The following is an 18,079-nucleotide window of genomic DNA, read 5'->3' as shown; positions in this document are numbered from 1 at the left end:
TTTCTCGCCTTCCTCTCGGTCATATTTTCATAATAATGATCTTGCAGCAGCCAGCGTCATCTCACAAGACCCTCCGGTACCGTGAATGTCATTTAAGTGACGTCTTGGTGAAGATTGATGATCACTAATTTTTAGGTCTATTTTTTTTTAAAAGCCTGGCTCGAGCTCTACTGACACACCCCCCGCGGTCGACTGGTAGCTCGCGATCGACGTAATGGGCACCCCTGCCCTAGACATTGGTGTCAAGACACCCGTGGACGTACACTTGCGACTATCAGGTAATATTTAACTCACTAAAACACTAGCAACACAATAGAAAGATAAGGGATTTCCCAGAATTATCCTACTAAATGTGTCTAAAAACATCGGAATCTGTCCCAATGCAAATGCGTTTTTTTTTTCTAAACCGTCGCTATCAATATCCTCAAACACAAATCTTTCATCCTCGCTCAAATTAATGGGGAATATGTCGTTTTCTCGGTCCGAATAGCACTTTTTGTTGGATGCTCCCATTAAAATTAATGTGAAGAGCCCCCACACTTGTGACGTCCTCGTCTGCTACTTCCGGTAAAGGCAGGGCTTTTTTGTCAGCACCAAAAGTTGCGAACTTTATCGTGGATGTTCTCTACTAAATCCTTTCAGCAAAAATATGGCAATATCGCGAAATGATCAAGTATGACACATAGAATGGACCTGCTATTCCCGTTTGAATAAAAAAAATCTCATTTCAGTAGGCCTTTAATAGTCCATGTGCCTTTCTTTGTATACTTGTTTTATAAGACATTGTAGAGTATATTATATTACATACAGCATTATACCGTATTTTTCGGACGATAAGTCGCAGTTTTTTACAAAGTTTGGCCTGGGGTGTGACTTATGTGTGAAATTATTAAAACATTACCGTAAAATAGGAAATAATATTATTTAGCTCATTCACGTAAGAGACTAGGCGTATAAGATTTCATGGGATTTAGCGATTAAGAGTGACATATTGTTTGATAAACGTATAGCATGTTCTATACGTTATAGTTATTTGAAAGACTCTTACCATAATATGTTACGTTAACATACCTGGAACCTTCTCAGTTGGTTATTTATGCCAGTGGTTCTCAACCTTTTTTTAGGGATGTACCCCCTGTGAACATTTTTTTATTCAAGTAATCAGAGCAAAGCATTTTTGGTTGAAAAAAAGAGATAAAGAAGTAAAATACAGCACTATGTCATCAGTTTTTGATTTATTAGATTGTATAACAGTGCAAAATATTGCTCATTTGTAGTTGTCTTTCTTGAACTATTTGGAGAAAAAGATATAAAAATTAGGGATGTCCCGATACAACTTTTTCACTTCCGATACGATACCGATATTGTAGCCTTGAGTATTTGCCGATACCGATATCAATACGATACAGGCACGAATCATACATATATTTATTCCTTATTTTGTTTTGTAGAATGTTAGAAAAGGCTTGATAAAGTGATGTTACTGTTACTGATGTTGTAGTGTTAAAACAGAAAACAATAGTCAGCAAGAGTAGGTATAGGAAAAACTGACCCATTTATTATTAACCAATTGGTTACATCAATTTTAACCTTCAACATAAGAGTATTACCTCAACAAATCCAATAAAAACAAAATGTTATATTTAAAGTGCAAAATAACCACTAATACCAACATAATTATACAATTGAAAAGAATAAATTAAAAATAAATTAGAAGACCCTGAAAAATAACCTAAATAAATCCAATAAAAAAAACAAAAAACGTTTAAAGTGCAAACAATTCAAGTTCACTTCAGTTATTTTTTTACTGTCAGCATATGTTGGAAACAACTGTGGGCAGGGACAAAAAACACAAAAACAACACAATATTGTCCACTGTCCAACTGCTCTGAATTAAGAGTTCACAGCTCCAGTTTCACTGACTGACTATACCCAAAACAATGTAGTAATTACTCTTAGTCTTCACTGAAGAATAGTGTAAACACTCTAATAACAAGAGCATAAAACAAATAATAATCAGTCAGTGCTGACTACCCTTACTACTCCTCCTCCTCCTCCTCCTCCTCCTCCACTTTCTGCAGTCCGAGCATAATGTGGAGATTTTTTTTTAAGAAGATAAGCATTTCGGCATGCTGTGAGTTAAAATACTTCCACACAGCCAACATCACTACACTTTGCTGAGCACACGCGTTGTCGTCGTTGTGATCACGTGGGCTGTGCATGCTGGATCAGAGACGCTCTTCTTCCGCGGCCGCCACCAACATTAATTAAGGGGCATTGCCGCCACCTACTGTGTTGGGGTGTGATCAAACCAGTCACCTATTATAGAAGTACTGCAGCGGAAAATGGACAGCTTATATCGGAGCGCTTATATCGGAGTTTTTAGATTCAGTCCGATAAAATCCGATATTCACTTTTTTGGCTAATATCGGACCGATTTCCGATATCAATATCGGATCGGGACATCCCTAATAAGAATAACTAAAAACTTGTTGAAAAATAAACAAGCGATTTAATTATAAATAAAGATTTCTACACATAGAAGTAATCATCAACTTAAAATTCCCTCTTTGGGGATTGTAATAGAGATCCATCTGGATTCATGAACTTAATTTTAATGTGATCAAATCAGTTTAATGAAATTAAACAATGGATGTCCGCTAACTTTTTGCAACTCAACGCCCAAAAAACGGAAATGCTGATTATCGGTCCTGCTAGACACCGAACTCTATTTAATAATACAACTCTAACATTTGACAACCAAACAATTAAACAAGGTGACACCGTAAAGAATCTGGGTATTATCTTCGACCCAACTCTCTCCTTTGAGGCACACATTAAAAGCGTTACTAAAACGGCCTTCTTTCATCTCCGTAATATCGCTAAAATTCGCTCCATTCTGTCCACTAAAGACGCTGAGATCATTATCCATGCGTTTGTTACGTCTCGCCTCGACTACTGTAACGTATTATTTTCGGGTCTCCCCATGTCTAGCATTAAAAGATTACAGTTGGTACAAAATGCGGCTGCTAGACTTTTGACAAGAACAAGAAAGTTTGATCACATTACGCCTGTACTGGCTCACCTGCACTGGCTTCCTGTGCACTTAAGATGTGACTTTAAGGTTTTACTACTTACGTATAAAATACTACACGGTCTAGCTCCATCCTATCTTGCCGATTGTATTGTACCATATGTCCCGGCAAGAAATCTGCGTTCAAAGGACTCCGGCTTGTTAGTGATTCCCAAAGCCCAAAAAAAGTCTGCGGGCTATAGAGCGTTTTCCGTTCGGGCTCCAGTACTCTGGAATGCCCTCCCGGTAACAGTTCGAGATGCCACCTCAGTAGAAGCATTTAAGTCTCACCTTAAAACTCATTTGTATACTCTAGCCTTTAAATAGACTCCCTTTTTAGACCAGTTGATCTGCCGTTTCTTTTCTTTTTCTTCTATGTCCCACTCTCCCTTGTGGAGGGGGTCCGGTCCGATCCGGTGGCCATGTACTGCTTGCCTGTGTATCGGCTGGGGACATCTCTGCGCTGCTGATCCGCCTCCGCTTGGGATGGTTTCCTGCTGGCTCCGCTGTGAACGGGACTCTCGCTGCTGTGTTGGATCCGCTTTGGACTGGACTCTCGCAACTGTGTTGGATCCATTGTGGATTGAACTTTAACAGTATCCATTGCTTTCCTCCTCTCTAAGGTTCTCATAGACATCATTGTCACCGACGTCCAACTGGGTGTGAGTTTTCCTTGCCCTTATGTGGGCCTACCGAGGATGTCGTAGTGGTTTGTGCAGCCCTTTGAGACACTAGTGATTTAGGGCTATATAAGTAAACATTGATTGATTGATTGATAATTTTAAACATTTCTTCGGAAACAAAATTAATCTTTAACATCAATATTTATGGAACATGCCCACAAAAAATCTAGCTGTTAACACTGAATATTGCATTGTTGCATTTCTTTTCACAGTTTATGAACTTACATTCATATTTTGTTGAAGTATTATTCAATAAATATATTTGTAAAGGATTTTTGAACTGTTGCTATTTTTTAAATATTTCTAAAAAATCTCACGTACCCCTTGGCATACCTTCAAGTACCCCCAGGACTACGACCACCCCCATTTGAGAACCACTGATTTATGCATCATATAACTTACACTTATTCAGCCTGTTCGCTATTCTTTATTTATTTTAAATTACCTTTCAAATGTCTATTCTTGGTGTTGGGTTTTATCAAATAAATTTCCCCCAAAAATGCGACTTGTGTTTTTTTCCTTCTTCATTTTCGGCAGGTGCGACTTATACTCCGGGGCGACTTATACTCCGAAAAATACGGTACATATCCTGTTATATTATTGCATATTATATTGCCTAAATGTATCCTAATCATTCTTTGTATGTGTTCCCTTTAGACCACACACACCTAAATCACACTTGTTCAACTTCACCATTAAAGAGTGCCTGAAAGCCTCTCTGTGCCCTACTCGTCCTGGTCCTAAGACCATATCAGACCAGCATTCCGCATCCAGAGTAACCTACTCTATCGCAACCACATTTTCTCTGACTTAACTTTCGCCTGTCCCACTAAACTCACCAATAAGCTTGTTTATATATGTATATTACAACTCCTTTGTATTACAACTTCAGCATTATAGTGAATTGATTTTTTACGTTCTTTTTTTTTGTTGCTGTTTTTATCTGCCACGTGTGGAAAGCCGGTTCGTGAAAATAATGCATACGAGAAAACCACTGTCAGTAACTACGGTTGGTCGCTATATCTGTAAGTGCAAGTTAAAACTCTACAATGCAAAACCACAGCCATTTATCAACAACACCCAGAGACGCCGCCGAATGGACTGATGCAAAGTGGAAAAGTCTTGTGTGGTCTGACGAGGACAGATTTCTCTGTGCCCTACTCTGACCAGAGTCCTGGTCCTAAGAAGATATCGGATCGGCATCCAGAGTAACCTACTCTCACACGTATACCGTATTTTTCCGATTATAAGTTGCAAAAGAAGGAAAAAACATATATAAGTCGCATTTTTGGGGGAAATTTTTCGCCAGTCCCTTAAAAGTTTCTCGCTTACTCCAAACTTTCTTTCTGCTGCTCGATTGTCGTTTTCTGCTTGCATATTTCCCCTACTTCCAGCTTGTAGCCTGAAGTCTGTGATTTCCTTTTTGGTGCCCTTTTTGTTCAGCCCTTCTCAGTTTTTATAACTTACCGCCAATGTTGAAATGATCAATTTCCATAGGTACGGAAGTAGTAACAGGTAGCATCTTTTTTTCCCCCCACAATGCACTTCTAAATTCAAGTGCACCTTTTGTACAGAATGCCACTACGATAGTTTAAAACGGATAAAGTGCACTTTTGTGCATGATGTCACACAAGATATTTCAAATCCTGTCAAAAAAACAAAGGGGCTGCATAATCGGAAATCAAATAGTGTTTGTCCTTTGCTATGAGGTAGGTTACTGCAGACATTATCTCCTTTTGTCGTTGACTATTTTTTTCATATGGTCTTGATCTGGAAATGTTTGCCTCGGCATTTTGATGGTGTGGCATCGAATGGAGATGTTGACATGCGGAGTACGCACTCTTCATTCTCTAGCAGGTGACTTTTCAAATGATGCTACGTATTAGCAGTAATGCTACTTTTTTGTAGCAACGGTTTTGCCCCACACTTGACAAATTAAAGTTGTCTGTTCGACATATTCCCACTTGAAGCCAAACCACCGCCAGACGATGGACCCCCTGCTGTTTTTCTTGGGAATTAATTCTTCCTTCATTTGTTACCAGATTCGCACATTCTTGCTCTCGTATTACCACTCGCACCACAGCTAACATTACCCATCCTGCTACCTCTCTGCTCCGCGAGGGCGTATACGTATGTGACGTATGACGTGACAGTATGTAAGAAGGTGCGCTTGTTTTATGTCTCTGTGAGAAGCAGAGACAAGAAAGAGTGGGAAGACCATGTAGTGTAATGCCAGCAGCTAAAAGCACCTGCGTAAGAACGTATACTCCAATATCACGATATAGTCATTTTCTATATCGCACAGAGACAAACCCGCGATATATATAAGGTATATTCAATATATCGCCCAGCCCTACGTTCAACTAGATGAGGTAATTCCTGAAACGTGGAGTTATGGAGTCTTTTTTTAGCTGATAGGAGAGCGAGCTTGCACGGCTATTGGGTCCATGACGATGACTTCTGTTTTGTTTGAGCCGCCGTTTTACTGCCATGTTACAGACACCGTTTGCATATATATATATCGCTACGAAATATTTTGTTACACACCTTAATTGTTTGCAAACGTGCCATGTTACAGACACCGTTTGCAAACAATTAAGGTGTGTAACAAAATATTTCGTAGCGATATATATATATATATATACCAAACCAGACTTTGCGGAATTCTACAGAACTCCGCAAACACATTTGGAACCTCAAAGACAATAATGTTGAATATTCAATAACATGGCAAATTCTTGCATCCAGCACACCTTACAACAGTGGTAATAAAAGATGCAACCTATGCTTAAAAGAGAAACTGTTTATTATATATCATCCAGATCTAGCATCCCTCAACAAGCGCAGTGAAATCATTTCAACATGCCGCCACAGACGGAAACACCTCCTAGGTAACACATGAGCCAATCACCACGCCCCTACGCCTGCCTGTACCCACCCACTCTGTGCCCTATATAAACCATTGTATGTGAATGCTTCCATTAAAATCTCCTGATGATTGAGGGAACCCCTCATGAAACAGTTCTGTAGAGACGAAGTAGTCTTGTAATTTTTCCCACACCTACATACACATATATATATATATATGTGTGTTCAGTGGCTTGGTGGCTAGAGTGTCCGCCCTGAGATCGGTAGGTTGTGAGTCCAAACCCCGGCCGAGTCATACCAAAGACTATAAAAATGCTTGGCACTCAGCATCAAGGGTTGGAATTGGGGGTTAAATCACCAAAAATGATTCCCGGGCGCGGCCACCGCTGCTGCTCACTGCTCCCCTCACCTCCCAGGGGCTAATCAAGGGTGGTGGGTGAAATGCAGAGAATAATTTCACCACACCTTGTGTGTGTGTGACAATCATTGGTACTTTAACTTTAATTTATATATCTGCAGTTTATTTAGAAGAAAAATGTATTTCTTCTAAAATACCAATTAATGCGCTCTATAGCCTGGAAATTACGGTAATAATTTTTTTTTTTTGAAATATAATATACTGGTATCATATGGGTATACATTGTATCTGCCGAGGTAGTTATAAGGGGGTAAAAAAAAATAATATATGATATGTCAAATTGGGGGCTTCACGGTGGCAGAGGGGTTAGTGCGTCTGCCTCACAATACGAAGGTCCTGCAGTCCTGGGTTCAAATCCAGGCTCAGGATCTTTCTGTGTGGAGTTTGCATGTTCTCCCCGTGAATGCGTGGGTTCCCTCCGGGTACTCCGGCTTCCTCCCACCTCCAAAGACATGCACCTGGGGATAGGTTGATTGGCAACACTAAATTGGCCCTAGTGTGTGAATGTGAGTGTGAATGTTGTCTGTCTATCTGTGTTGGCCCTGCGATAAGGTGGCGACTTGTCCAGGGTGTACCCCGCCTTCCGCCCGATTGCAGCTGAGATAGGCGCCAGCGCCCCCCGCGACCCCGAAAGGGAATAAGCGGTAGAAAATGGATGGATGGATGGATGTCAAATTGGCAAAATAAGGTCGATGTCTGCGGCAAACTCCTGGAGGACTGTTTCTCTCTCTCTGCGTCTACTCACCATAAAGCTGCAGTTGAAAATCATGCTAGTAGCTTCCGCTGACACTTGAACACTTCACTTTATCCCTGCGGGGAAAAAAGAGAGGAGACGTTAGCGATGAATCCCCAACAAAGTCGGTCAACGCGGTCAGATTCCTGACTGGTGCTTGTAACACTATTATGCAATACCAAAGCCATTTATCAACAACACCCAGGGACGCCGCCGGATGGACTGATGCAAAGTGGAAAGATGTTCTGTGGTCTGACGAGTCCAGATTTCTCTGTGCGCTACTCCGGCCAGGGTCCTGGTCTGAAGAAGATATCAGATCGGCATCCAGAGTAACCTACTCTCACACACATACTGTATTTTTCGGATTATAAATCGCTCCACAGCATAAGTCGCACCGGCCGAAAATGCATATGTGATATATTTATTATTATTATTGTGTGAATGCCCAATCATTTACAGAAATAATATTCTACAACTTGGCATTTTCTCTCATCATCGGGTAGCGGGGACTAAATCCCAAACAACGCGGCAAGTTGTTGCAACAAGCACGAGGTGCCTGACATTCCCCCGGCGAGGAGGAGGGAGCAGTGGAGGTGGAGACACACAGGCTGGAAGGTGGAGTGACAAACATCAGTTGTTAGGCCAACAGGAGAAGCAGCACTTGAGGACATTTGCTGCTGACACCAGGGTCTCCACGCCTCACTTGACCTCAACGTAAAACTCTCCTACACTAACTGCGTGAGAGGCGGGGCACGTCAGGATTGGCCGAAAAAACTGTCACAATATCAGCGTTTAATATCGGTCGATATCAATAATTGTGTCAATGCATTTAATATTCTACACCAGGGGCGAGCTACTTTTCAATTGACCAACTCGAGGGGATCTACCTCATTTATATATATCATTTATATTTATTTATTTATGAAAGAGACATTTTTGTAAACAAGTTAAATGTGTTTAATGATAATACAAGCATGTGTAACACATATAGATGTCTTTCTTTCACGAAGACAAGAATATAAGTTGGTGTATTACCTGATTCTGATGACTTGCATTGATTGGAATCAGACAGTAATGATGATAACGCCCACATTTTCAAATGGAGGAGAAAAAAAGTTGTCCTTTCTGTACAATACCACATGAAAGTGGTTGGTTTTTGGCATCTAATTCATCCAGCTTCCATACACTTTACAAGAACAACATTGGCTGCAAATTCCGTAGCTTGCTTGATTGACATTCACGGCACCCGAGGGTCTTGTGAGATGACGCTGGCTGCTGCCAGTTCATTATTATGAAAAAATGACAGAGAGGAAGGCGAGAAACACTTTTTATTTCAACAGACTTTCGCGCCGTCCCTTCCGTCAAAACTCTAAAGGCCGACTGCACATTTCCTATCTTCACCATAAAAGCCCTGCTTCATGCTGCCTGCGCTAACAAAATAAGAGTCTCAGAAAGCTGGCGTGCACAAGTGATGTGCACGCCAGCTTTCTGAGGGATCGCTTGTGCGCGCCAGTTTTCCGAGACTCTGTATTTAGTTAGCGCAGGCAGCATGAAGCAGGGCTTTTATTGTGAAGATAGGAAATGTGCAGTCGGCCTTTAGAGTTTTGGCGGAAGGTACGGCGCGAGAGTCTGTTGAAATAAAAAGTGTTTCTCGCCTTCCTCTCGGTCATATTTTCATAATAATGATCTTGCAGCAGCCAGCGTCATCTCACAAGACCCTCCGGTACCGTGAATGTCATTTAAGTGACGTCTTGGTGAAGATTGACCTCCACTGCTCCCTCCTCCTCGCCGGGGGAATGTCAGGCACCTCGTGCTTGTTGCACGGCGTGGCGCAGTGGGGAGAGTGGCCGTGCGCAACCTGAGCGTCCCTGGTTCAATTCCCACCTAGTACCAACCTCGTCACGTCCGTTGTGTCCTGAGCAAGACACTTCACCCTTGCTCCTGATGGGTGCTGGTTGGCGCCTTGCATGGCAGCTCCCTCCATCAGTGTTTGAATGTGTAAATGTGGAAGTAGTGTCAAAGCGCTTTGAGTACCTTGAAGGTAGAAAAGCGCTATACAAGTACAACCCATTTATTTTTAGGTCTATTTTTTTTAAAAGCCTGGCTGGAGATCGACTGACACACCCCCCGCAGTCGACTGGTAGCTCGCGATCGACGTAATGGGCACCCCTGGGTTAGAGTGTCTGCCTCACAATATGAAGGTCCTGAGTAGTCAGGGTTCTTCTGTGTGGAGTTTGCATGTTCTCCCCGTGAATGCGTGGGTTCCCTCCGGGTACTCCGGCTTCCTCCCACTTCCAAAGACATGCACCTGGGGATAGGTTGATTGGCAACACTAAATTGGCCCTAGTGTGTGAATGTGAGTGTGAATGTTGTCTGTCTATCTGTGTTGGCCCTGCGATGAGGTGGCGACTTGTCCAGGGTGTACTCCGCGCCTTCCGCCTGATTGTAGCTGAGATAGGCGCCGGCGCCCCTCGCAACCCCAAAGGGAATAAGCGGTAGAAATGGATGGATGGATGGTTCTAATTCTTCTTAAAAGGCACAAAAAGCAGGTCAGGTATTGAGAAACTTACATTTATGAACATAAAACTTAATACTATGTATATATATATATATATATAAATAAATAAATAATAGTATAATGAGGTTACCAGAGGTGGGTAGTAACGCGCTACATTTACTCCGTTACATTTACTTGAGTAACTTTTGGGATAAATTGTACTTCTACGAGTAGTTTTTATGCAACATACTTTTACTTGAGTATATTTATAGAGAAGAAACGCTACTTTTACTCCGTTCCATTTATCTACATTCAGCTCGCTACTTTTTTTTAATCGATCTGTTAATGTTTGTTTTGGTTAATGACAGAGCTTCAAAGTAGAATCTACGCATGCCTGCGTTTCACCAATCACATGCAGTCACTGGTGACGTTGGACCAATCAAACAGAGCCAGGCGGTCACATGACCCGACTTAAGCAAGTTGAAAAACGTATTCGGTTGTTACCATTTAGTGGTCAATTGTACGGATTATGTACTGTACTGTGCAATCTAATAATAAAAGTTTCAATCAATCAATCAAAAGTGCAAAAGAAAAAAGACACTTTTTATTTCAACCGTACTTCCCGTCAAAAGCCTAAAGACTGATCGCACAGTTCCTGTCTTCACAATAAAAGTGCCGCTCCATCGCGCCTGCGCTAACAAAATAAGAGTCTCCGAAAGCCAGCGCAAACAAGCTAGCAAGCCACGGAGTTTGCCGCCAATGTATTTCTTGTAAAGTGTATAAAAAGGAATATGGAAGCTGGACAAATAAGATGCCAAAAACCAACAACTTTCATGTGGTATTAGACAGAAAAGAGGAACTTTTTTTCTCCTCCATTTGAAAACGTGGACGTCTGATTCCAATCAATGCAAGTCATCAGAATCAGGTAATACACCAACTTATATTCTTGTCTTCATGAAAGATAGGAATTTATATGTTAAACATGCATGTATATTCATTAAAACACCTTTAACATGTCAACAAAAACGGCAAAATAAATAAATATAAATTATATACTGTATATATAAATGTATATGTATATATATACATATATATGTATATATATATGATATGTGTGTGTGTATGATATGTGTGTGTATGTATATATGAGGTAGATCACCTCGACTTGGTCATTTATTAAGTAATTGATAAACGTTGAAAAACTTATTGGGGTGTTACCATTTAGTGGTCAATTGTACGGAATATGTACTGTACTGTGCAATCTACTAATATAAGTTTTAATCAATCAATCAAATCAATGAATGCCTACTGAGGCTATGGTGCTGTTAAGTTATTGTGGCTCAATGTGCCATTTTTTTCATTTTATTTTAATGTATTATTATTTAATATATAATATTGTTTTAGTTGCTTAAGAGATATTACTGGCTCTGAATTTGTTCATTGCTATTTTTATGTTTTTGTGCATTATTTGTTGCCGTAATCAGGTTACTCATCAGTTACTCAGTACTTGAGTAGTTTTTTCACAACATACTTTTTACTTTTACTCAAGTAAATATTTGGGTGACTACTCCTTACTTTTACTTGAGTAATAAATCTCCAAAGTAACTGTACTCTTACTTGAGTACAATTTCTGGCTACTCTACCCACCTCTGGAGGTTGCAAAGGTAAAAAAAAAAAAAGCTTTTTCCATACAGTGTAAATCTAAATAGCACATCTTAAAAACAAATTTGTCATGAATATTGTCCAGGATTGATTTGTTTATATAATGTCAATATAAAAATATACAACAAAGGAGGCGGTCCTACGGACTGAAAGTACCCGGATGTGACGTCACGACCATATGCTACCAGATAAATACAGTAAAAGAGCTAGCCGCGGTTTCTTTACTTGACACATTGGCCGTGCGCGCACCTGGGCTGCGACGTCGACATTTCCGCCACGAGACGACGGTTTGTCAAATTAAAAGAATTGAACCTCAAACGGTCCTTTAAAGAAAAAAAAAAGAGAGAGGGACTTGGCGCCAAATCCACGCGGGAGCCGAGGCCTAAAATCAAACATGGCGCCACCGCCGCGGCAACATGTCACTTCCTAGTGTGGAGCCTTTAAAGACAGACAAAAAGTCCACGGCCATTAAAGCCCCGAGTCACGTTACGGACGCGGACCCGCGGGGTGTTTAGTCTCCTTAAAGCACCGCCGCCCCGCGGATGGTCGTCAGGGAGCCCGGGTGGACACGGAAACACACACACGGGCATATTGTTCACGGTGCCACCATTTTACCTTCACGTACTGCTCCGCTTGTGTCCGCCTCAGTCCACGCAGGGCGGCCGGCAGCGAGCACAAAGAGTGCACCCGAACAACCGCTCGTCTTTAAAACTGACAGTTGGGTCAAATTGTGGCTTTTTGTGTCCCGCCACTGTGGACTGACTGCTCCTGGTTCCCGTCGGCCTACCAACACGGCACAAGAGCGCTATTGTACCGTGTGCCCCGCCGGGTCCTAAACACCGCCGGTTTCCCTCCAGCCAGCGTGGGTGCGTTCGATTTTAACGCCGGCGTGTTGCGAATGACGTCAAGCGGAATGTGCGACTGACCTACATTATATTTGACACTTGTTAACTACACCTTACAGTCATATAACTTGCTATTTGTCACATGCTAACTGTATCCAATCCACTTTATTTGTATAGCACAATGTTTCCAAAGTGCCGCACAACAATATTGAAGTATTATCCTTAGCTCGGAGCCATGAATAAACACAAATCAAAAAATGTATAAAAACTTGATCATGCCAGCATGCTAACATTAAAGTGCTCCAGGGTGTACCCTGCCTTCCGCCCGATTGTAGCTGAGATAGGCGCCAGCGTCCCCCGTGACCCCGAAAGGGAATAAGCGGTAGAAAATGGATGGATGGATGGATTTTTGAGATAATTTTGCAACCGTTTACCCTAGAGTCATGTTACCTGTTAGCATGCTAGCATACTAATATGAACATGCTACCTTTTTAGCTAACTTTACGTTTCTTTCTCTACACCTTACAGTCAAATAACTTGGTTTGAGACACATGCTAACTGATAGCATGCTAAAATGAACATGCTAACTTTTTGAGCTAGTTTTGCAACTGTTTACCCCAGAGTCATGTAACTCGTTACATGGCACTTGTAAACTGTTAGCATGCTAGCAATAAAGTGCTACCTTTTTGAGCTAATTTTGCAACCGTTTACCCTAGAGTCATGTTACCTGTTAGCATGCTAGCATACTAATATGAACATGCTATCTTTTTAGCTAACTTTACGTTTCTTATTTATTGATTGAAACTTGTATTAGTAGATTGCACAGTACAGTACATATTCCGTACAATTGACCACTAAATGGTAACACCCTAATAAGTTTTTCAACTTGCACGCTAATCAATTCATTCTCTACACCTTACAGTCAAATAACTTGGTTTGAGACACATGCTAACTGATAGCATGCTAAAATTAACATGCTAACTTTTTGAGCTAGTTTTGCAACTGTTTACCCCAGAGTCATGTAACTCGTTACATGGCACTTGTAAACTGTTAGCATGCTAGCAATAAAGTGCTACCTTTTTGAGCTAATTTTGCAACCGTTTACCCTACAGTCATGTTACCTGTTAGCATGCTAGCATACTAATATGAACATGCTACCTTTTTAGCGAACTTTACGTTTCTTATTGATTGATTGAAACTTTTATTAGTAGATTGCACAGTACAGTACATATTCCGTACAATTGACCACTAAATGGTAACACCCCAATAAGTTTTTCAACTTGTTTAAGTCCACGCTAATCAATTCATTCTCTACACCTTACAGTCAAATAACTTGGTTTGAGACACATGCTAACTGATAGCATGCTGAAATTAACACGCTAACTTTTTGAGCTAGTTTTGCAACTGTTTACCCCAGAGTCATGTAACTCGTTACATGGCACTTGTAAACTGTTAGCATGCAAATGTTAGCATGCTAGCAATAAAGTGCTACCTTTTTGAGCAAATTTTGCAACCGTTTACCCTACAGTCATGTTACCTGTTGGCATGCTAGCATACTAATATGAACATGCTACCTTTTTAGCTAATTTTACGTTTCTTACTGATTGATTAAAACTTGTATTAGTAGATTGCACAGTACATAAATTAACATGCTAACTTTTTGAGCTAGTTTTGCAACTGTTTACCCCAGAGTCATGTAACTCGTTACATGGCACTTGTAAACTGTTAGCGTGCAAATGTTAGCATGCTAGCAATAAAGTGCTACCTTTTTGAGCAAATTTTGCAACCGTTTACCCTACAGTCATGTTACCTGTTGGCATGCTAGCATACTAATATGAACATGCTACCTTTTTAGCTAATTTTACGTTTCTTACTGATTGATTAAAACTTGTATTAGTAGATTGCACAGTACATAAATTAACATGCTAACTTTTTGAGCTAGTTTTGCAACTGTTTACCCCAGAGTCATGTAACTCGTTACATGGTACTTGTAAACTGTTAGCATGCAAATGTTAGCATGCTAGCAATAAAGTGCTACCTTTTTGAGCTAATTTTGCAACCCTTTACCCTAGAGTCATGTTACCAGTTAGCATGCTAGCATACTAATATGAACATGCTACCTTTTTAGCTAACTTTACGTTTCTTACTGATTGATTAAAACTTGTATTAGTAGATTGCACAGTACATAAATTAACATGCTAACTTTTTGAGCTAGTTTTGCAACTGTTTACCCCAGAGTCATGTAACTCGTTACATGGCACTTGTAAACTGTTAGCATGCAAATGTTAGCATGCTAGCAATAAAGTGCTACCTTTTTGAGCAAATTTTGCAACCGTTTACCCTACAGTCATGTTACCTGTTGGCATGCTAGCATACTAATATGAACATGCTACCTTTTTAGCTAATTTTACGTTTCTTACTGATTGATTAAAACTTGTATTAGTAGATTGCACAGTACATAAATTAACATGCTAACTTTTTGAGCTAGTTTTGCAACTGTTTACCCCAGAGTCATGTAACTCGTTACATGGCACTTGTAAACTGTTAGCATGCAAATGTTAGCATGCTAGCAATAAAGTGCTACCTTTTTGAGCTAATTTTGCAACCGTTTACCCTAGAGTCATGTTACCTGTTAGCATGCTAGCATACTAATATGAACATGCTACCTTTTTAGCTAACTTTACGTTTCTTATTGATTGATTGAAACTTTTATTAGTAGATTGCACAGTACAGTACATATTCCGTACAATTGACCACTAAATGAATAAGTTTTTCAACTTGTTTAAGTCCACGCTAATCAATTCATTCTCTACACCTTACAGTCAAATAACTTGGTTTGAGACACATGCTAACTGATAGCATGCTAAAATGAACATGCTAACTTTTTGAGCTAGTTTTGCAACTGTTTACCCCAGAGTCATGTAACTCGTTACATGGCACTTGTAAACTGTTAGCATGCTAGCAATAAAGTGCTACATTTTTTAGCTAATTTTGTAACCGTTTACCCTAGAGTCATGTTACCTGTTGGCATACTAGCATACTAATATGAACATGCTACCTTTTTAGCTAACTTTACGTTTCTTATTTATTGATTGAAACTTTTATTAATAGATTGCACAGTACAGTACATATTCCGTACAATTGACCACTAAATGGTAACACCCTAATAAGTTTTTCAACTTGTTTAAGTCGAGTCCACGTTACTAAATTCTTTCTCTACACCTTACAGTCAAATAACTTGGTTTGAGACACATGCTAACTGATAGCACGCTAAAATTAACATGCTAACTTTTTGAGCTAGTTTTGCAACTGTTTACCCCAGTCATGTAACTCGTTACATGGCACTTGTAAACTGTTAGCATGCAAATGTTAGCATGCTAGCAATAAAGTGCTACCTTTTTGAGCTAATTTTGCAACCGTTTACCCTACAGTCATGTTACCTGTTGGCATGCTAGCATACTAATATGAACATGCTACTTTTTTAGCTAACTTTACGTTTCTTATTGATTGAAACTTTTATTAGTAGATTGCACAGTACAGTACATAATCCGTACAATTGACCACTAAATGGTAACACCCAAATAAGTTTTTAGACTTGTTTAAGTCGGGGTCCACGCTAATCAATTCATTCTTTACACCTTACAGTCAAATAACTTGGTTTGAGACACATGCTAACTGATAGCATGCTAAAATTAACATGCTAACTTTTTGAGCTAGTTTTGCAACTGTTTACCCCAGAGTCATGTAACTCTTTACATGGCACTTGTAAACTGTTAGCATGCAAATGTTAGCATGCTAGCAATAAAGTGCTACCTTTTTGAGCTAATTTTGCAACCGTTTACCCTAGAGTCATGTTACCTGTTAGCATGCTAGCATACTAATATGAACATGCTACCTTTTTAGCTAACTTTACGTTTCTTATTGATTGATTGAAACTTTTATTAGTAGATTGCACAGTACAGTACATATTCCGTACAATTGACCACTAAATGAATAAGTTTTTCAACTTCTTTAAGTCCACGCTAATCAATTCATTCTCTACACCTTACAGTCAAATAACTTGGTTTGAGACACATGCTAACTGATAGCATGCTAAAATGAACATGCTAACTTTTTGAGCTAGTTTTGCAACTGTTTACCCCAGAGTCATGTAACTCGTTACATGGCACTTGTAAACTGTTAGCATGCTAGCAATAAAGTGCTACATTTTTTAGCTAATTTTGTAACCGTTTACCCTAGAGTCATGTTACCTGTTGGCATACTAGCATACTAATATGAACATGCTACCTTTTTAGCTAACTTTACGTTTCTTATTTATTGATTGAAACTTTTATTAATAGATTGCACAGTACAGTACATATTCCGTACAATTGACCACTAAATGGTAACACCCTAATAAGTTTTTCAACTTGTTTAAGTCGAGTCCACGTTACTAAATTCTTTCTCTACACCTTACAGTCAAATAACTTGGTTTGAGACACATGCTAACTGATAGCACGCTAAAATTAACATGCTAACTTTTTGAGCTAGTTTTGCAACTGTTTACCCCAGTCATGTAACTCGTTACATGGCACTTGTAAACTGTTAGCATGCAAATGTTAGCATGCTAGCAATAAAGTGCTACCTTTTTGAGCTAATTTTGCAAACGTTTACCCTACAGTCATGTTACCTGTTGGCATGCTAGCATACTAATATGAACATGCTACTTTTTTAGCTAAATTTACGTTTCTTACTGATTGATTAAAACTTGTATTAGTAGATTTCACAGTACATAAATTAACATGCTAACTTTTTGAGCTAGTTTTGCAACTGTTTACCCCAGAGTCATGTAACTCGTTACATGGCACTTGTAAACTGTTAGCATGCAAATGTTAGCATGCTAGCAATAAAGTGCTACATTTTTTAGCTAATTTTGTAACCGTTTACCCTAGAGTCATGTTACCTGTTAGCATGCTAGCATATTAATATGAACATGCTACCTTTTTAGCTAACTTTACGTGTCTTATTGATTGATTGAAACTTGTATTATTAGATTGCACAGTACAGTACATATTCCGTACAATTGACCACTAAATGGTAACAACCTAATAAGTTTTTCAACTTGTTTAAGTCGAGTCCACGTTACTAAATTCTTTCTCTACACCTTACAGTCAAATAACTTGGTTTGAGACACATGCTAACTGATAGCATGCTAAAATTAACATGCTAACTTTTTGAGCTAGTTTTGCAACTGTTTACCCCAGTCATGTAACTCGTTACATGGCACTTGTAAACTGTTAGCATGCAAATGTTAGCATGCT

The 18,079-nt window shown here is 39.7% G+C and overlaps 1 protein-coding gene across 1 annotated transcript in view; it reads right to left on the bottom strand.

The window, feature by feature from the left end:
• Positions 1-12,808, bottom strand: part of jade3 (jade family PHD finger 3) — a 53,232-nt gene extending 40,424 nt beyond the window's left edge. The window contains exons 1-2 of the mRNA XM_061888906.1: positions 12,550-12,808; positions 7,788-7,852 (exon numbers count right to left, since the gene is read on the bottom strand). The gene's annotated coding sequence lies outside the window, so the exon portion shown is untranslated. The remainder of the gene's footprint in view (positions 1-7,787; positions 7,853-12,549) is intronic.
• Between the last annotated feature and the right edge of the window lie 5,271 nt (positions 12,809-18,079).

Source organism: Nerophis ophidion, linkage group LG26 (genome assembly GCF_033978795.1).
Source record: "Nerophis ophidion isolate RoL-2023_Sa linkage group LG26, RoL_Noph_v1.0, whole genome shotgun sequence".
NCBI classification, from domain to species: Eukaryota; Metazoa; Chordata; class Actinopteri; order Syngnathiformes; family Syngnathidae; genus Nerophis; species Nerophis ophidion.
This window is presented reverse-complemented; position numbering and strand designations above follow the sequence as displayed.